General features: G+C 55.2%; 1 long non-coding RNA gene across 1 annotated transcript; it reads left to right on the top strand.

Annotated features, from left to right (window-relative positions):
* Positions 1–881: 881 nt before the first annotated feature.
* On the top strand, positions 882–4,683 carry LOC119878015. The gene is made up of 3 exons (XR_005385927.1): positions 882–3,131; positions 3,693–3,929; positions 4,161–4,683. It is a non-coding gene; the product is annotated as an uncharacterized LOC119878015 (long non-coding RNA).
* Positions 4,684–17,146: the final 12,463 nt, after the last annotated feature.

Genomic DNA, 17,146 nt, shown 5'->3' with positions numbered 1-17,146 from the left:
CAGGCTGACTCCAAGCCCCAGTCTGATCTGTGGGACGTTCCAGTGCCTTCACGGGAATCCCTTGGGCCCTGCTGACCAGCCATCCCAACGGGGATGATGTGAGAATGAACATGTCCGTACAGTCAGGGCATTTCTCCCCATCCCCGTGTTCACTGTGGCCGATGAAAACAGAGGTCTAGGAAAGCTTGCGTGCTGTCCTTGGATTTGGTGCTTCAGACTCTTTTGCTTTCCTGTGTTTGGAATCCTAATTCCATTGATATTGTTGAAGTCTCTCTCATGAGCCCGCTCCATGCCCTCATCGTACTCAGGCTTTTCCCTGGCCCCAGCCTGATCTGTGGCCGTTCTAGTGCCCCTGTGAAATCCCGTGGGTCCTGCCGAACAGCCATCCCACCAGGAATGATGTAAGAAGACGAATGTACCTACGTTCAGGGCATGTCTCCTCATTCCCAGGTTCGCTGTGGCTGAAGAAACCAAGGTATAGGGAAAGCTCGCACGCTCTCCTTGGCTGTGGATCTCAGGAGTCCTTTGGTTTCTTCTGTTTGGAAAACTCATTCCTTTGATATTGTTGAAATCTCTCTCGTGAGCCTGCTGCGGGGCCCTCTTTCCGAAGCAGGCTGAGTACTCACAACAGCCTGATCTGTGGGTCTTTCTGTGGCCTCCTTGGGAGGCCCATGTGTCCTGCTGACCAGCCACCAACCAGGGATGATGTGACAATTCTAGTGTACCTACGTTCAGGGTATTAACCCCCGTTCCCCTGCTCGCTGTGGCCCGTGAAACCAGAGTTCTGGGAAAGCCTGCACGCTCTCCCTGGCTTGGGTGCCCCAGAGTCCTTTGGTTTCCTCTGTTTGGAATGATAATTCCATTGGTATTGTTGAAATCGATCTCCTGAGCCTCCTGGTCCCTTCGTTCAGAACCTGGCTGATTCTTGGACGAAGCCTGATCTACGGGCCTGTCCATTGTCTCCGGGGGAGTCCCGTGGGTCCTGCTCACCAGCCATCCCACCAGGGATGATGGTAGAATACTTGGGTACCCAGTTCAGGGCATTTCTCCCTACCCCCAGGGTCACTGTGTCCCGTAGAAGCAGTGTATTGTGTATTGGATAACCCGAGTGTTCTCCATGGCTCTGTCGGTCCAGAGCCTTTGGGTTTCCTGTGTCTGGAAACCTAATTCAATTGATATTGTTGAAGTCTCACTCATGAGCCTGCTGCTGGGCCCTCGTTCAGAAGGAAGCTGATTGCTGTCCCTGCCTGGTATGTGGGTCGTTCTGGTGCGCCCAGGGGAGTCCAGTGGGGCCTGCTCACCAGCCTTCCCGCCAGGGATGATGTGACAATTCCAGTGTACCTACGTTCAGGGTATTTCCCCCCATCCCCCAGCTCGCTGTGGCCCGTGAAACAAGAGTTGGGTGAAAGCTCTCATGCTCTCCTTGGTTTTGGTGCTCCAGAGTCCTTTTGATCCTTCCGTTTGGAATCCTAAATCCATGCCTATTGTTGAAAAGCCTCTCTTGAGCTGATGCCGGCCCTCTTGGGGAGCAGGCTGCTTACTAGCCCCAGCCTGATCTGTGGGACGTTCCAGTGCCTCCTGGGGAGTCCCGTGGGTCCTGCTGACCAGCCATCCCACCACGGATGATGTGAAAATGAACTTGTCCGTACAGTCAGGGCATTTCTCCCCATCCCCGAGTTCACTGTGGCCGATGAAAACAGAGGTCTAGGAAAGCTTGTGCGCTCTCCTTGGATTTGGTGCTTCAGATTCTTTTGCTTTTTTCTGTGGAAACCTAATTCCATTGATATTGTTGAAATCTCTCTCATGAGCCCGCTCCCTGTCGTCTTCGTACTCAGGCTTTTCCCTGGCCCCAGCCTGAACTGTGGCCCGTTCTAGTGCCCCTGGGAAGTCCCGTGGGTCCTGCCGACCAGCCATCCCACCAGGGATGATGTAAGAAGACGAGTGTACCTACGTTCAGGGCATGTCTCCTTATGCCTAGGTTCGCTGTGGCTGATGAAAGCAGAGTTCTGGGAAACCCCGCCTGGTCTCCTTGGCTTGGGTGCCCCAGAGTCCTTTGGTTTCTTCTGTTTGGAATGCTAATTCCGTTGATATTGTTGAAATCGGTCTCGTGAGCCTGCCTCGGGGCCCTCTTTCCGAAGCAGGCTGATTTCTCACAACAGCCTCATCTGTCGCTCTTTCTGTTGCCTCCTCGGGAGTCCCCTGGATCCTGCTGACCAGCCGCCAACCAGCGATGATGTGAGAATACCAGTGGACCTACGTTCAGGGCTTTTCTCCACGTCCCCCTGTTCGCTGTGGCGGATGAAACCAGGTTTCCGGGAGGGCCCGCATGCTCCCCTGCCTTTGGGGCTCCAGACTCCTTTGGTGTCCTGCGTTTGGAAACCATATCCATTGATACTGTTGGAATCTCTTTCGTGAGCCTGCTGCCTGGACCTCTTTCCGAAACAGGCTGGCAGGCAACAGTGTCCGATGAAAGCAAAATGTTTGGAAACCATGCCTTTTCTCCTTGGCTTTGCTCTGCAGTAATCCCTTGTTTTCCACACCTGGTATCCTAATTCCATCCATATTGTTGGACTATCTGACGTGAAGCTACGAGAGCTACGGCCTAGCCCCCTTTCAGCAGGCCGATTGCCCCCTGCAGAGTGATCTGTGGAGTGCAGGGCTCCTGGGGCAGTCCCGTGGGCCGTGCCTCACCTGGTGTGCCCACCGGGCATATGTGAGCACGTGCGCACTTGGCAGTCCCTTCGCCCCGTCCCCATGTTCCCTGTGGCAGCGGAACCCACAGTCTTCAGGAAGAGCAGCTGCGCTTGCTGGCTTTGCTGATGCAAACGACCCTTCTTTCGTGTATCTGCTATCCCCGTTCCGTTCGTGTACATGCCATGCCTCTTCTGAATTTGGTGTCCTGGCCTCTTTAGCAGCCTGCTCCCTTTGTGCTGGCCTGATCAAGGCATTTCTGATGCCCTTCTTCAAAAAGTGGAACGTTGAAGCCGAATCTCGTGCGGGTTGAATGTTGAGATTCCCAAAAGGAAGCGATGCAGAGAGTAGTTTTCTCCAACTTCGGCTCTCGAGGCCTCCTGGGAGGGCTTCTCGCAGAACCACGTTGCCTCCAGCCATCCCTCCGTCCTTCTGATTAGGTAGGTCGGGGTAGGTGGGCTGAAGGTTTTGCCATCTCTCTCCCAGTACCGAAGCACGGGGTGGTCGTGACAGGGGCCTCCCTGTGGGAACCAGCGGTCCTCTGGTGTGTTAAGTTCCAGGGAAGCCAATACAACGGTCGTGTGTATTGGAGGCTGGACCAGCGGACACCGTCTGTTCTTTTCTCTCTCTGTCTGTCTCTGTCTTTGCCTCTCGCTCATTCTCTCTCTCTCTGCCTCTGTCTCTCTCTCCCTCACTCTCTCCCTTTTTTTTTTTTCTTCTAATATTCCGGTGGGAATTCTCAGGTTCCTGATATGCATTCCAGGTCCGTGGGCATGTGGGGGCCAGCCGCCCCTGCATGTATGGTATAGTTCTGAGAAGACGCTGGGCTCTTAACAGTGCCGCCGCTGTTGGCCATTGCAGTTTGACCGCTAGGGCTTAGCTCAGTCCCCTGTTGAGAGCTCTCCCCCGAGTCTGGAGTCTGGTCACGTGCCAAGTAGCGGGAGCTAGGGTGTGGTGGACCAGGCATCAGAGTAATGCTGATAGTTGTCATCTCGTTGCAGCTTCAGAGCCTGGGCAAGGTATGAGCGTGTGACCATCTTGCAAGAAGGGAACCGAGGATCGCAAACACCTGATTTTCTTCAGGCCACACCGCCAGTTGGCGGCAGGGCTGGGCAGGGCTCGGCAGGGGTACGCCATGCTCCCCGAGGTCTCCTAGAATGATGGGAAGACTCACGTCGCCTACTGTGGTGCCTCCAGCTACAGGATGGCCGAAGGCCCTGCGGATTGCCCGTGGCACGGTAAGCCGTCTCCCTTGAGCTGTCGGGTTGTTTCTCAAACGCGCGCGTGCATCGTGTCTGTGCGCAGGGGGATGGCGGGACCCCCTGGTGTACTGCGGGTGTGGGAGCCTCCGTGTGTCCGTGTGGACCTTGGCCTTTTGCACGTTTGAAACGTGGGGAGGGGACGAGCAATGAGAGCTGCTGTGCCGTGGACCACGAGTTGTCCTGAGGCGCTCCTCCGTCTCGTTTCAGTTTCTCTTCGGGGGCCAGGTGTGCAACCAGGCCCCGCGCCGCCGTGCTGGCAGCTGAGGGTCTGAGAGGACTTTGCTTGGGCCACGGGACAAAGAAGTGTCAGACGTCCGAGTGGGACCTGGAGAGCCGGGACCCGGAACCCGTGCTCCTGAGCGGGATGGAGTGGAGGTTTCCCGGCACGCAGAGGTGCTGCCTGGTCCGTGTCCTCCCGGGCGGGGCGGCGTCTTGTCCGAGGTGCCCCTGAGGCCACAGCAGTGCGCAGCCACCACTGCTTTGTGGTCTCCTGTCAGAAAGGACGTGACGGCCCCGGGGGTTGCGTGCAGGTAGAGGCCTGGTGAGTGAAGGTCTCGTGGGTCAGTCGTACGCCCGGAAGCCTGCATCCGAGTGGATGTTGCAAGCGGCAGCTCCTCCACGTTGGCGTCTGGCCCGAGACCGCCGCGGCCGAAGGCAGAAGCTGGGGACTTGCGCGTGTGAAGTGAGGGGACGCACGGTCTTGCCAGAGGACCTGGCCACGGGCGGTGCTGCAGCCATCGGCCCTTCGCTCAGCGAGGCGATGTCGACGGGCTGAGAGCCTGTGCCGGCCGTTGCCGGCCTCCCGGGGGTTTTCGCCAAGCTCAGGAGGCAAGGGGACGAGGCGGCGTTTCCCTTTGCCTCGGGCCGCTTGCCAGGAGCTCCAGGGCCTCTGCCGGCCCTCGGGGCCAGCCCAGCAGTTAAACTCCTCGCAGACGCAGCGCGTGAGTGGTCTTCAAACCTCTGCAAGAGGAGAGGCTGTCTGGGAAGGCAGCCTGTGTCCCGAGACGGCTGTGTTCGGACGCCTGCTGCCAGGCAGGCGCTGCCGAGAGGATCCGCTATGGACGCCTTCCCGACGCCGACGAGGCGCTCACCACTGCCACCGCCAGCGCCCCGTCCCCCTCCCGGAGGAAGCCGCGGGAACTCAGAGCTCTGGGGCTTTGTCCTGCCTGCACCTTCTTGGCCGCTCCGGAGGCTCGCGCGCGTTTCCGTGGCCAAGGAGGGTGCTCTTCTTTGGTCACAGCGTCCCGGTGAGTGCTTCGTCCTGTGCTCCTGGGCCTAGATCTGACTGGTACGATTGTGGTTTTGATCACCGGGGAGGCGTGTGACAACTCCCATTGCTGGTCCCCTGCTCCACCCCCAGATTTTCTGACACGGCACACCAAAGGGCTAAGGGGTGGGACGTGGGCGTTCTGCGATTCCAGCGGGTCCTTTGGTGGCCTTGAGGCTGCTCCTCTGGGCCGCCCCAACATTATCTGCTGGGGCTGGTGTTGGAAGGCAGATGATCTGCGAACTTCATCACCACGGGTAACCCGGGAAGAGGGCCGGGCCTGAGCGCCCTCGGTCTGAGTGTCCCCAGTGTCCCGAATGCCCGAGCGGGCAGCAGGCGTCTCGCCATTTGTTTTGCCCCTGGCTCTCCGAGGAATCCGACAAATCCATCTCAAGAGAACACGTCCAAAGGGAAGTGGGATTTCCCACTAGTGCCAATTAGTCGACACGTCTTTATTCTCTGAGCCCCGTCCAACATCTCCCGCAGTTCATCCATTCCCCCCCTAACCCACAAAGCACACCAACCCCAACCCCCCCCACCCCCCGCGCCCCCGATGACAGGTAACCCATTGCGGCAACGTGATCACGCCGGGCACGCTGAAATTTGCTGTTTGAACAGCGCGTTGCCACTGCCTCGGTTTTGCGGCACTCACGTGTACAGCACGCCTCGGGTCGGGGGAGGGTGGAACACAAGTGACTCAGCCTGTCCCGAATCATTCTCGCCCAATCACAGAGTCAGTTCCTCCACACCAATATGGACTGGTGACGTATGTGCAAATGCGCAAGAAAGCTCTTGCTACCTGTGGCTCTCCTTTCTCCCAGAAGGTGGATTCCTAGCTCCTGGCCTGACCTGTGGACATGGCTGTGCTTCCAGGGGAGTCCCACGGAGTCACTGGGCACCTCGTGCTCCCGAGATTGACGTGTGGAAGACGTGTGCGGCATGGCGCGTACCCAGCTCCACTGTGGCCGCTTGAAGCCGTGAATACACACCGAGGGCCTACTCTCCTTGCTCTGGAGGTTCACCATCTTTTGCTTTTTCATTGTTTCTTCTATTCTTTTCTTTTCTTTTCTTCCTCCAGCACGTTCTTGGAATCCGAAACCACTATAGTAGTTGAAAACGCTTTTGGGGAGTTGCTGCCTGACTCTCTTTCACAAGCACGCTGATTCGTGGGCCCAGCTTGATCTGTGGGACACTCCAGGGCCTCCTGCGGAGTCCCGTGGATCCTGCTGACCAGCCATGCCACCAGGGCTGATGTGAGAATGAACTTGTCCGGACAGTCAGGGCATTTCTCCCCGCCGCCGAGTTCACTGTGGCCGATGAAAACAGAGGTCAAGGAAAGCTTGCGCGCTGTCCTTGGATTTGGTGCTTCAGACTCTTTTGCTTTCCTGTGCGTGGAATCCTAATTCCATTGATATTGTTGAAGTCTCTCTCATGAGCCCGCTCCCTGCCCTCCTGGTACTCAGGATTTTCCCTGGCCCCGGCCTGATCTGTGGCCGTTCTAGTGCCCCTGTGAAATCCCGTGGGTCCTGCCGAACAGCCATCCCACCAGGGATGATGTAACAAGTCGAGTGTACCTACGTTCAGGGCATGTCTCCGCATTCCCAGGTTCGCTGTGGCTGAAGAAACCAAGGTATAGGGAAAGCTCGCACGCTCCCCTTGGCTGTGGTTCTCAGGAGTCCTTTGGTTTCTTCTGTTTGGAAAACTCATTCCTTTGATATTGTTGAAATCTCTCTCGTGAGCCTGCTGCGGGGCCCTCTTTCCGAAGCAGGCTAAGTACTCACAACAGCCTGATCTGTGGGTCTTTCTGTGGCCTCCTTGGGAGGCCCATGTGTCCCGCTGACCAGCCACCAACCAGGGATGATGTGACAATTCTAGTGTACCTACGTTCAGGGTATTAACCCCCGTTCCCCTGCTCGCCGTGGCCCGTGAAACCAGAGTTCTGGGAAAGCCTGCACGCTCTCCCTGGCTTGGGTGCCCCAGAGTCCTTTGGTTTCCTCTGTTTGGAATGATAATTCCATTGGTATTGTTGAAATCGATCTCCTGAGCCTCCTGGTCCCTTCGTTCAGAACCTGGCTGATTCTTGGACGAAGCCTGATCTACGGGCCGGTCCATTGTCTCCGGGGGAGTCCCGTGGGTCCTGCTCACCAGCCATCCCACCAGGGATGATGGTAGAATACTTGGGTACCCAGTTCAGGGCATTTCTCCCTACCCCCAGGGTCACTGTGTCCCGTAGAAGCAGGGTATTGGATAACGCGAGTGTTCTCCGTGGCTCTGGTGCTCCAGAGCCTTTGGGTTTCCTGTGTTTGGAAACCTAATTCAATTGATATTGTTGAAGTGTCACTCATGAGCCTGCTGCTTGGCCCTCTTTGGGAAGGAGGCGGATTGCTGTCCCTGCCTGGTATGTGGGACGTTCCAGTACCCCCAGGGGAGTCCAGTGGGGCCTGCTCACCAGCCTTCCCACCGGGGATGATGTGACAATTCTAGTGTACCTAGGTTCAGGGTATTTGTCCCTGTCCCCTAGCTCGCTGTGGCCTGTGAAACCAGAGTTGGATGAAAGCTCACCTGCTCTCCTTGCCTTTGGTGCTCCAGAGTCCTTTTGTTCTTCCGTTTGGAATCCTAAAGCCATGCCTCTTGTGGAAGTCCCTCTCGTGAGCCTGATGCCGGCCCGCTTTTGAATCAGGCTGACTCCAAACCCCAGCCTCTGTGGGACGTTCCACGGACTCCACGGGAATCTTGTGGGGCCTGCTGACCAGCCATCCCACCACGGATGATGTGAAAATGAACCTGTACGTACAGTCAGTGCATTTTTCCCCATCCCCGAGTTCACTGTGGTTGATGAAAACAGAGGTCTAGGATAGCTTGCGTAGTGTCCTTGTATTTAGTGCTTCAGACTCTTTTGCTTTCCTGTGTTTGGAATCCTAATTCCATTGATATTGGTGAAGTCTCTCTCATGAGCCCGCTCCTTGCCCTCTTCATACTCAGGCATTTCCCTGGCCCCAGCCTGATCTGTGGCCGTTCCAGTGCCCCTGGGGAGTCCCGTGGGTCCTGCCGAACACCCATCCCACCAGGAATGATGTAAGAAGACGAGTGTACCTACGTTCAGGGCATGTCTCCTTATCCCCAGGTTCGCTGTGGCTGAAGAAACCAAGGTATAGGGAAAGCTCGCACGCTCTCCTTGGCTGTGGTGCTCAGGAATCCTTTGGTTTCTCCTGTTTGGAAAACTCATTCCATTGATACTGTTGAAATCTCTCTCGTGAGCCTGCTGCGGGGCCCTCTTTCCGAAGCAGGCTGAGTACTCACAATAGTCTGATCTGTGGGTCTTTCCATGGCCTCCCTGGGATGCCCATGTGTCCCGCTGTCCAGCCACCAACCAGGGATGATGTGATAATTCTAGTGTGCCTACGTTCACGGTATTACCCCCCCGTTCCCCTGCCACTGTGGCCCGTGAAACCAGAGTTCTGGGAAAGCTCGCACGCTCTCCTTGGCTTGGGTGCTCCAGAGTCCTTTGGTTTCCTCTGCTTGGAATGATAATTTCATTGGTATTGTTGAAATCGATCTCCTGAGCCTCCTCCTGACGGGCCTTCTTTCCGAAGCAGGCTGATTCTTGGACGAAGCCTGATCTACGGGCCGGTCCATTGTCTCCTGAGGAGTCCCGTGGGGCCTGCTCATCAGCCATCCCACCACGGATGATGGGAGAATCCTTGGGTTCCTAGTTTAGGGCATTTCTCCCTACCCCCAGGTTCACTGTGGCCAGTAGAAGCAGGGTATTGGATGACTCGAGTGTTCTCCATGGCTCTGGTACTCCAAAGCCTTTGGGTTTCCTGTGTTTGGAAACCTAATTCAGTGGATATTGTTGAAGTGTCACTCATAAGCCTGCTGCTTGGCCCTCTTTGGGAAGGAGGCGGATTGCTGTCCCTGCCTGGTATGTGGGACGTTCCAGTACCCCCAGGGGAGTCCAGTGGGGCCTGCTCACCAGCCTTCCCACCGGGGATGATGTGACAATTCTAGTGTACCTAGGTTCAGGGTATTTGTCCCCGTCCCCTAGCTCGCTGTGGCCTGTGAAACCAGAGTTGGATGAAAGCTCACCTGCTCTCCTTGCCTTTGGTGCTCCAGAGTCCTTTTGTTCTTCCGTTTGGAATCCTAAAGCCATGCCTCTTGTGGAAGTCCCTCTCGTGAGCCTGATGCCGGCCCGCTTTAGAAGCAGGCTGATTCCTAGCCCCAGTCTGATCTGTGGGAAGTTCCAGTGCCTTCTGGGGAGTCCCGTGGGGCCTGCTCACCAGCCATCCAATCAGGAGTGATGGGAGAATCCTTGGGTTCCTAGTTCAGGGCATTTCTCCCCATCCCCAGGTTCACTGTGGCCGGTAGAAGCAGGGTATTGGATAACTCGAGTGCTCTCTGTGGTCTGGTGCTCCTGAGCCTCTGGGTTTCTTGTGTTTGGAAACCAAATTCAGTCGATATTGTTGAAGTCTCACTCATGAGCCTGCTGCTTGGCCCTCTTTCAGAAGTCGGCTGATTGCTGTCCCTGCTTGGTATGTGGGACGTTCCAGTGCCTCCTGGGGAGTCCAGTGGGGCCTGCTTACTAAATTTCCCAATGGGGATGATGTGACAATTCTAGTGTATCTACATTCAGGGTATGTCTCCCCATCCCCCTGCTTGCAGTGGCACGTGAAACCCGAGTTGGGTGAAAGCTCTCATGCTCTCCTTGGCTTTGGTGCTCCAGAGTCTCTTTGTTATTTCCGTTTGGAATCCTAATCCATGCCTATTGTGGAGGTCCTTCTCTTGAGCCTGATGCGGGCCCGCTTTAGAATCAGGCTGACTCCAAGCCCCAGTCTGATCTGTGGGACGTTCCAGTGCCTTCACGGGAATCCCTTGGGCCCTGCTGACCAGCCATCCCAACGGGGATGATGTGAGAATGAACATGTCCGTACAGTCAGGGCATTTCTCCCCATCCCCGTGTTCACTGTGGCCGATGAAAACAGAGGTCTAGGAAAGCTTGCGTGCTGTCCTTGGATTTGGTGCTTCAGACTCTTTTGCTTTCCTGTGTTTGGAATCCTAATTCCATTGATATTGTTGAAGTCTCTCTCATGAGCCCGCTCCATGCCCTCATCGTACTCAGGCTTTTCCCTGGCCCCAGCCTGATCTGTGGCCGTTCTAGTGCCCCTGTGAAATCCCGTGGGTCCTGCCGACGAGCCATCCCACCAGGGATGATGTAACAAGTCGAGTGTACCTACGTTCAGGGCATGTCTCCTCATTCCCAGGTTCGCTGTGGCTGAAGAAACCAAGGTATAGGGAAAGCTCGCACGCTCTCCTTGGCTGTGGATCTCAGGAGTCCTTTGGTTTCTTTTGTTTGGAAAACTCATTCCGTTGATATTGTTGAAATCTCTCTCGTGAGCCTGCTGCGGGGCCCTCTTTCCGAAGCAGGCTGAGTACTCACAACAGCCTGATCTGTGGGTCTTTCTGTGGCCTCCTTGGGAGGCCCATGTGTCCTGCTGACTAGCCACCAACCCGGGATGATGTGACAATTCTAGTGTACCTACGTTCAGGGTATTAACCCCCGTTCCCCTGCTCGCTGTGGCCCGTGAAACCAGAGTTCTGGGAAAGCCTGCACGCTCTCCCTGGCTTGGGTGCCCCAGAGTCCTTTGGTTTCCTCTGTTTGGAATGATAATTCCATTGGTATTGTTGAAATCGATCTCCTGAGCCTCCTGGTCCCTTCGTTCAGAACCTGGCTGATTCTTGGACGAAGCCTGATCTACGGGCCGGTCCATTGTCTCCGGGGGAGTCCCGTGGGTCCTGCTCACCAGCCATCCCACCAGGGATGATGGTAGAATACTTGGGTACCCAGTTCAGGGCATTTCTCCCTACCCCCAGGGTCACTGTGTCCCGTAGAAGCAGTGTATTGTGTATTGGATAACCCGAGTGTTCTCCATGGCTCTGTCGGTCCAGAGCCTTTGGGTTTCCTGTGTCTGGAAACCTAATTCAATTGATATTGTTGAAGTCTCACTCATGAGCCTGCTGCTGGGCCCTCGTTCAGAAGGAAGCTGATTGCTGTCCCTGCCTGGTATGTGGGTCGTTCTGGTGCGCCCAGGGGAGTCCAGTGGGGCCTGCTCACCAGCCTTCCCGCCAGGGATGATGTGACAATTCCAGTGTACCTACGTTCAGGGTATTTCCCCCCATCCCCCAGCTCGCTGTGGCCCGTGAAACAAGAGTTGGGTGAAAGCTCTCATGCTCTCCTTGGTTTTGGTGCTCCAGAGTCCTTTTGATCCTTCCGTTTGGAATCCTAAATCCATGCCTATTGTTGAAAAGCCTCTCTTGAGCTGATGCCGGCCCTCTTGGGGAGCAGGCTGCTTACTAGCCCCAGCCTGATCTGTGGGACGTTCCAGTGCCTCCTGGGGAGTCCCGTGGGTCCTGCTGACCAGCCATCCCACCACGGATGATGTGAAAATGAACTTGTCCGTACAGTCAGGGCATTTCTCCCCATCCCCGAGTTCACTGTGGCCGATGAAAACAGAGGTCTAGGAAAGCTTGTGCGCTCTCCTTGGATTTGGTGCTTCAGATTCTTTTGCTTTTTTCTGTGGAAACCTAATTCCATTGATATTGTTGAAATCTCTCTCATGAGCCCGCTCCCTGTCGTCTTCGTACTCAGGCTTTTCCCTGGCCCCAGCCTGAACTGTGGCCCGTTCTAGTGCCCCTGGGAAGTCCCGTGGGTCCTGCCGACCAGCCATCCCACCAGGGATGATGTAAGAAGACGAGTGTACCTACGTTCAGGGCATGTCTCCTTATGCCTAGGTTCGCTGTGGCTGATGAAAGCAGAGTTCTGGGAAACCCCGCCTGGTCTCCTTGGCTTGGGTGCCCCAGAGTCCTTTGGTTTCTTCTGTTTGGAATGCTAATTCCGTTGATATTGTTGAAATCGGTCTCGTGAGCCTGCCTCGGGGCCCTCTTTCCGAAGCAGGCGGATTCTTGGATCAAGCCTGATCTGCGGGCCGGTTCTTTGCCTCCTGAGGATTCCTGTGGGTCCTACACTTGATCTTAGGCAAAAGGCTGATTATCAATAGTCCCTTGGGTCCTGCTGACCAGCCATCCAACCAGGAATGATGTGAGAATACCAGTGGACCTACGTTCAGGGCATTTTTCCCTGTCGTCCTGTTCCCTATGGTCAATGACACCAGGTTTCCGGGAGGGCTCGCATGCTCCCCTTGGCTTTGGTGCTCCAGAGTCCTTTGGTTCCTTCCCTTGGGAATCCTAATTCCATCGATATTGTTGAAGTCCGTCTCGGGAGCCTACTGCCTGGCCCTCTTTGAAAGCACACTGATTCCCGGCCACCGCATGATCTATCTGTCGTTCCATTGCTTCCTGGGGAGTCCCGTGGGGCCTCCTGACCAGCAATCCCACCAGGGAAGATGTAAGAGTACCTGTATACCGAAGTTCAGGATATGTCTCCTTATGCCCAGGTTCGCGGTGGCCGATGAAACCAGAGTTCTGGGGAAGCTCGCCTGCTCTCCTTGGCTTGGGTACCCCAGTGTCCTTTGTTTTCCTCTGTTAGGAATGCTAATTCCGTTGATATTGTTGAAATCTCTCTCGTGAGCCTCCTGAAGGGCCCTCATTCCGAACCTGGCTGATTCTTGAACCAAGCCTGATCTGTGGGCCGATTCATTGTTTCCTGGGGAATCCTATGGGGCTACACTTGCTCTTAGCCAAGAGGCCGATTAGCAATAGTCCCGTGGGTCCTGATGACCAGTCATCCAACCAGGAATGATGTGAGAATACCAGTGGACCTACGTTCAGGGCATTTCTCCCCATCCCCCTGTTCCCTGTGGCCGATGACACCAGGTTTCCGGGAGGGCTTGCAAGCTCCCCTTGGGTTTGGTGCTCCAGAGTCCTTTGGTTCCTTCCCTTGGGAATCCTTATTCCATTGATCCTGTTGAAGTCCGTCTCGGGAGCCTACTGCCCGGCCCTCTTTGAAAGCACACTGATTCCCGACGACCGCATGATCTATCTGCCGTTCCATTGCCTCCTGGGGAGTCCTGTGGGGCCTGCTGACCAGCCATCCCACCAGGGAAGATGTAAGAGGACTTGTGTACCGACGTTCTGGATATGTCTCCTTATGCCCAGTTTCGCTGTGGCTGATGAAACCAGAGTTCTGGGAAAGCTCGCCTGCTCCCCTTGGCTTGGGTACCCCAGAGTCCTTTGGTTTCCCCTGTTTGGAATGCTAATTCCGTTGTTATTGTTGAAATTTCTCTCGTGAGCCTCCTGCCAGGCCCTCTTTCAGAAGTAGGCTGATTCTTGGAGGAAACCTGATCTGCGGTCCGGTCCATTGCATCCTGGGGAGTCCTGTGGGTCCTACACTTGATCTTAGCCAAAAGGCCGAGAATAATAGTCCAGTGGGTCCTGATGACCAGCCATCCCACAAGGGATGATGGGAGAATACTTTCGTACCTAGGTCAGCACATTACTCCCCATCTCCAGGTTTTTGTGGCTGGTCAAACCAGGGTCTTGGATAACTCGAGTGCTCTCTGTGGCTCTGCTCCTCCAGAGGCTTCGGGATTCTTGTATTTGGAATCCTAATTCAACTGATATTGTTGAAGTCTCACTCATGACCTGCTGCTTGGCCCTCTTTTGGAACGAGGCTGATTCCTGCCCCTGCCTCGTATGTGGGACGTTCCAGTCTCTCTTAGGAAGTCCCGTGGTTCCTGTTCACCAACCACCCCACCAGGGATGATGTGACAATTCTAGTGTGCCTACGTTCACGGTATTACCCCCCGTTCCCCTGCTCGCTGTGGCCCGTGAACGCAGAGTTCTGGGAAAGCTCGCACGCTCTGCTTGCCTTGGGTGCCCCAGAGTCCTTTGGTTTTTTCTGTTTGGAATGATAATTCCATTGGTATTGTTGAAATCGATCTCCTGAGCCTCCAGACGGCCCCTATTTCAGAACCAGGCTGATTTTTGGACGAAGCCTGATCTACGGACTGGCCCACTATCTCCTGGGGAGTCCCGTGGGGCCTGCTCACCAGCCATTCCACCAGGGATGATGGGAGAATCCTTTGGTACCTAGTTCAGGGCATTTCTCCCCATCCCCAGGTTCACTGTGGCCGGTAGAAGCAGGGTATTGGATAACTCGAGTGCTCTCCGTGGCTCTGGTGCTCCAGAGCCGTTGGGTTTCCTGTGTTTGGAAACCTAATTCAATTGATATTGTTGAAGTCTCACTCATGAGCCTGCTGCTTGGCCCTCCTTGGGAAGGAGGCTGATTGCTGTCCCTGCCTGGTATGTGGGACGTTCCAGTACCCCCAGGGGAGTCCAGTGAGGCTTGCTCACAAGCCTTCCCACCGGGGATTTTGTGACAATTCTAGTGTTCCTACGTTCAGGATATGTCCCCCCGTGCCCCTGCTCACTGTGGCGTGTGAAACTAGTGTTTGGTGAAAGTTCGCGTGCTCCTTGGCTTTGGTGCTCCAGAGCCTTTTGTTTCTTCCCTTTGGAATCCTAAATCCATGCCTATTGTTGAAGTCCCTCTCGTGAGCCTGATGCCGGCCCTCTTTAGAAGCAGGCTGATTCCTAGCCCCAGCCTCATTTGTGGGACATTCCAGTGCGTTCTGGGGAGTCCCGTTGGGCTGCTGACCAGCCATCCCACCACGAATGATGTGAAAATGAACCTGTCCAGACAGTCAGGGCATATTTGCCCATCCCCGAGTTCACTGTGGCCGATGAAAACAGAGGTCTAGGATAGCTTGCGTAGTGTCCTTGGATTTAGTGCTTCAGACTCTTTTGCTTTCCTGTGTTTGGAATCCTAATTCCATTGATATTGTTGAAGTCTCTCTCATGAGCCCGCTCCTTGCCCTCTTGGTACTCAGGCGTTTCCCTGGCCCCAGCCTGATCTGTGGCCATTCTAGTGCCCCTAGGGAGTCCCGTGGGTCCTGCCGACGAGCCATCCCACCAGGGATGATGTAACAAGTCGAGTGTACCTACGTTCAGGCATGTCTCCTTATCCTAGGTTCGCTGTGGCTGAAGAAACCAAGGTATAGGGAAAGCTCTCATGCTCTCCTTGGCTGTGGTGCTCAGGAATCCTTTGGTTTCTTCTCTTTGGAAAACTGATTCCGTTGATACTGTTGAAATCTCTCTCGTGAGCCTGCTGCAGGGCCCTCTTTCCGACGCAGGCTGAGTACTCACAATAGCCTGATCTGTGGGTCTTTCCGTGGCCTCCTTGGGAGGCCCATGTGTCCCGCTGACCAGCCACCAACCAGGGATGATGTGACAATTCTAGTGTGCCTACGTTCAGGGTATTACCCCCCATTCCACTGCTCGCTGTGGCCCGTGATGAAACCAGAGTTCTGGGAAAGCTCGCACGCTCTCCTTGGCTTGGGTGCCCCAGAGTCCTTTGGTTTCCTCTGTTTGGAATGATAATTCCATTGGTATTGTTGAAATCGATCTCCTGAGCCTCCTCCAGACAGGCCTTTCTTTCCGAAGCAGGCTGATTCTTGGACGAAGCCTGATCTACGGGCCGGTCCATTGTCTCCTGGGGAGTCCCGTGGGGCCTGCTCACCAGCCATCCCACCACGGATGATGGGAGAATCCTTGGGATCCTAGTTCAGGGCATTTCTCCCTACCCCCAGGTTCACTGTGGCCAGTAGAAGCAGGGTATTGGATCACTCGATTGTTCTCCGTGGCTCTGGTGGTCCAGAGCCTTTGGGTTTCCTGTTGTTTGGAAACCTAATTCAATTGATATTGTTGAAGTGTCACTCATGAGCCTGCTGCTTGGCCCTCTTTGGGAAGGAGGCTGATTGCTGTCCCTGCCTGGTATGTGGGATGTTCCAGTGCCCCCAGGGGAGTCCAGTGAGGCTTGCTCACAATACTTCCCACCGGGGATTTTGTGACAATTCTAGTGTATCTACGTTCAGGATATGTCCCCCCCGTCCCCCTGCTCACCCTGGCCCCTTGAAACTGAGTTGGGTGAAAGCTCGCATGCTCCTTAGCAGTGGTGTCCAGAGCCTTTTGTTTCTACTGTTTAGAATCCTAAAACCATGCCTATTCTTGAAGTCCCTCTCGTGAGCCTGATGCGGGCCCGCTTAGAAGCAGGCTGATTCCTTGCCCCAGCCTGATCTGTGGGACGTTCCAGTGCCTTCTGGGAAGTCCCGTGGGTCCTGCTGACCAGCCAACCCACCAGGGGTATAATGAGAATGAACTTGTCCGGACAGTCAGGGCATTTCTCTCCGTCGCCGAGTTCACTGTGGCCGATGAAAACAGAGGTCAAGGAAAGCTTGCGTGCTGTCCTTGGATTTGGTGCTTCAGACTCTTTTGCTTTCCTGTGTTTGGAATCCTAATTCCATTGATATTGTTGAAGTCTCTCTCATGAGCCGCTCACTGCCCTCATCGTACTCAGGCTTTTCCCTGGCCCCAGCCTGATCTGTGGCCGTTCTAGTGCCCCTGTGAAATCCCGTGGGTCCTGCCGAACAGCCATCCCACCAGGGATGATGTAACAAGTCGAGTGTACCTACGTTCAGGGCATGTCTCCTCATTCCCAGGTTCGCTGTGGCTGAAGAAACCAAGGTATAGGGAAAGCTCGCACGCTCTCCTTGGCTGTGGTTCTCAGGAGTCCTTTGGTTTCTTCTGTTTGGAAAACTCATTCCTTTGATATTGTTGAAATCTCTCTCGTGAGCCTGCTGCGGGGCCCTCTTTCCGAAGCAGGCTGAGTACTCACAACAGCCTGATCTGTGGGTCTTTCTGTGGCCTCCTTGGGAGGCCCATGTGTCCTGCTGACCAGCCACCAACCAGGGATGATGTGACAATTCTAGTGTACCTACGTTCAGGGTATTAACCCCCGTTCCCCTGCTCGCCGTGGCCCGTGAAACCAGAGTTCTGGGAAAGCCTGCACGCTCTCCCTGGCTTGGGTGCCCCAGAGTCCTTTGGTTTCCTCTGTTTGGAATGATAATTCCATTGGTAT

This window comes from Canis lupus, chromosome X (assembly GCF_011100685.1).
Source record: "Canis lupus familiaris isolate Mischka breed German Shepherd chromosome X, alternate assembly UU_Cfam_GSD_1.0, whole genome shotgun sequence".
In the NCBI taxonomy this organism is placed as follows: domain Eukaryota; kingdom Metazoa; phylum Chordata; class Mammalia; order Carnivora; family Canidae; genus Canis; species Canis lupus.
The sequence above is the reverse complement of the archived record's forward strand: the minus strand, read 5'-3'. Positions and strand labels throughout refer to the sequence as shown.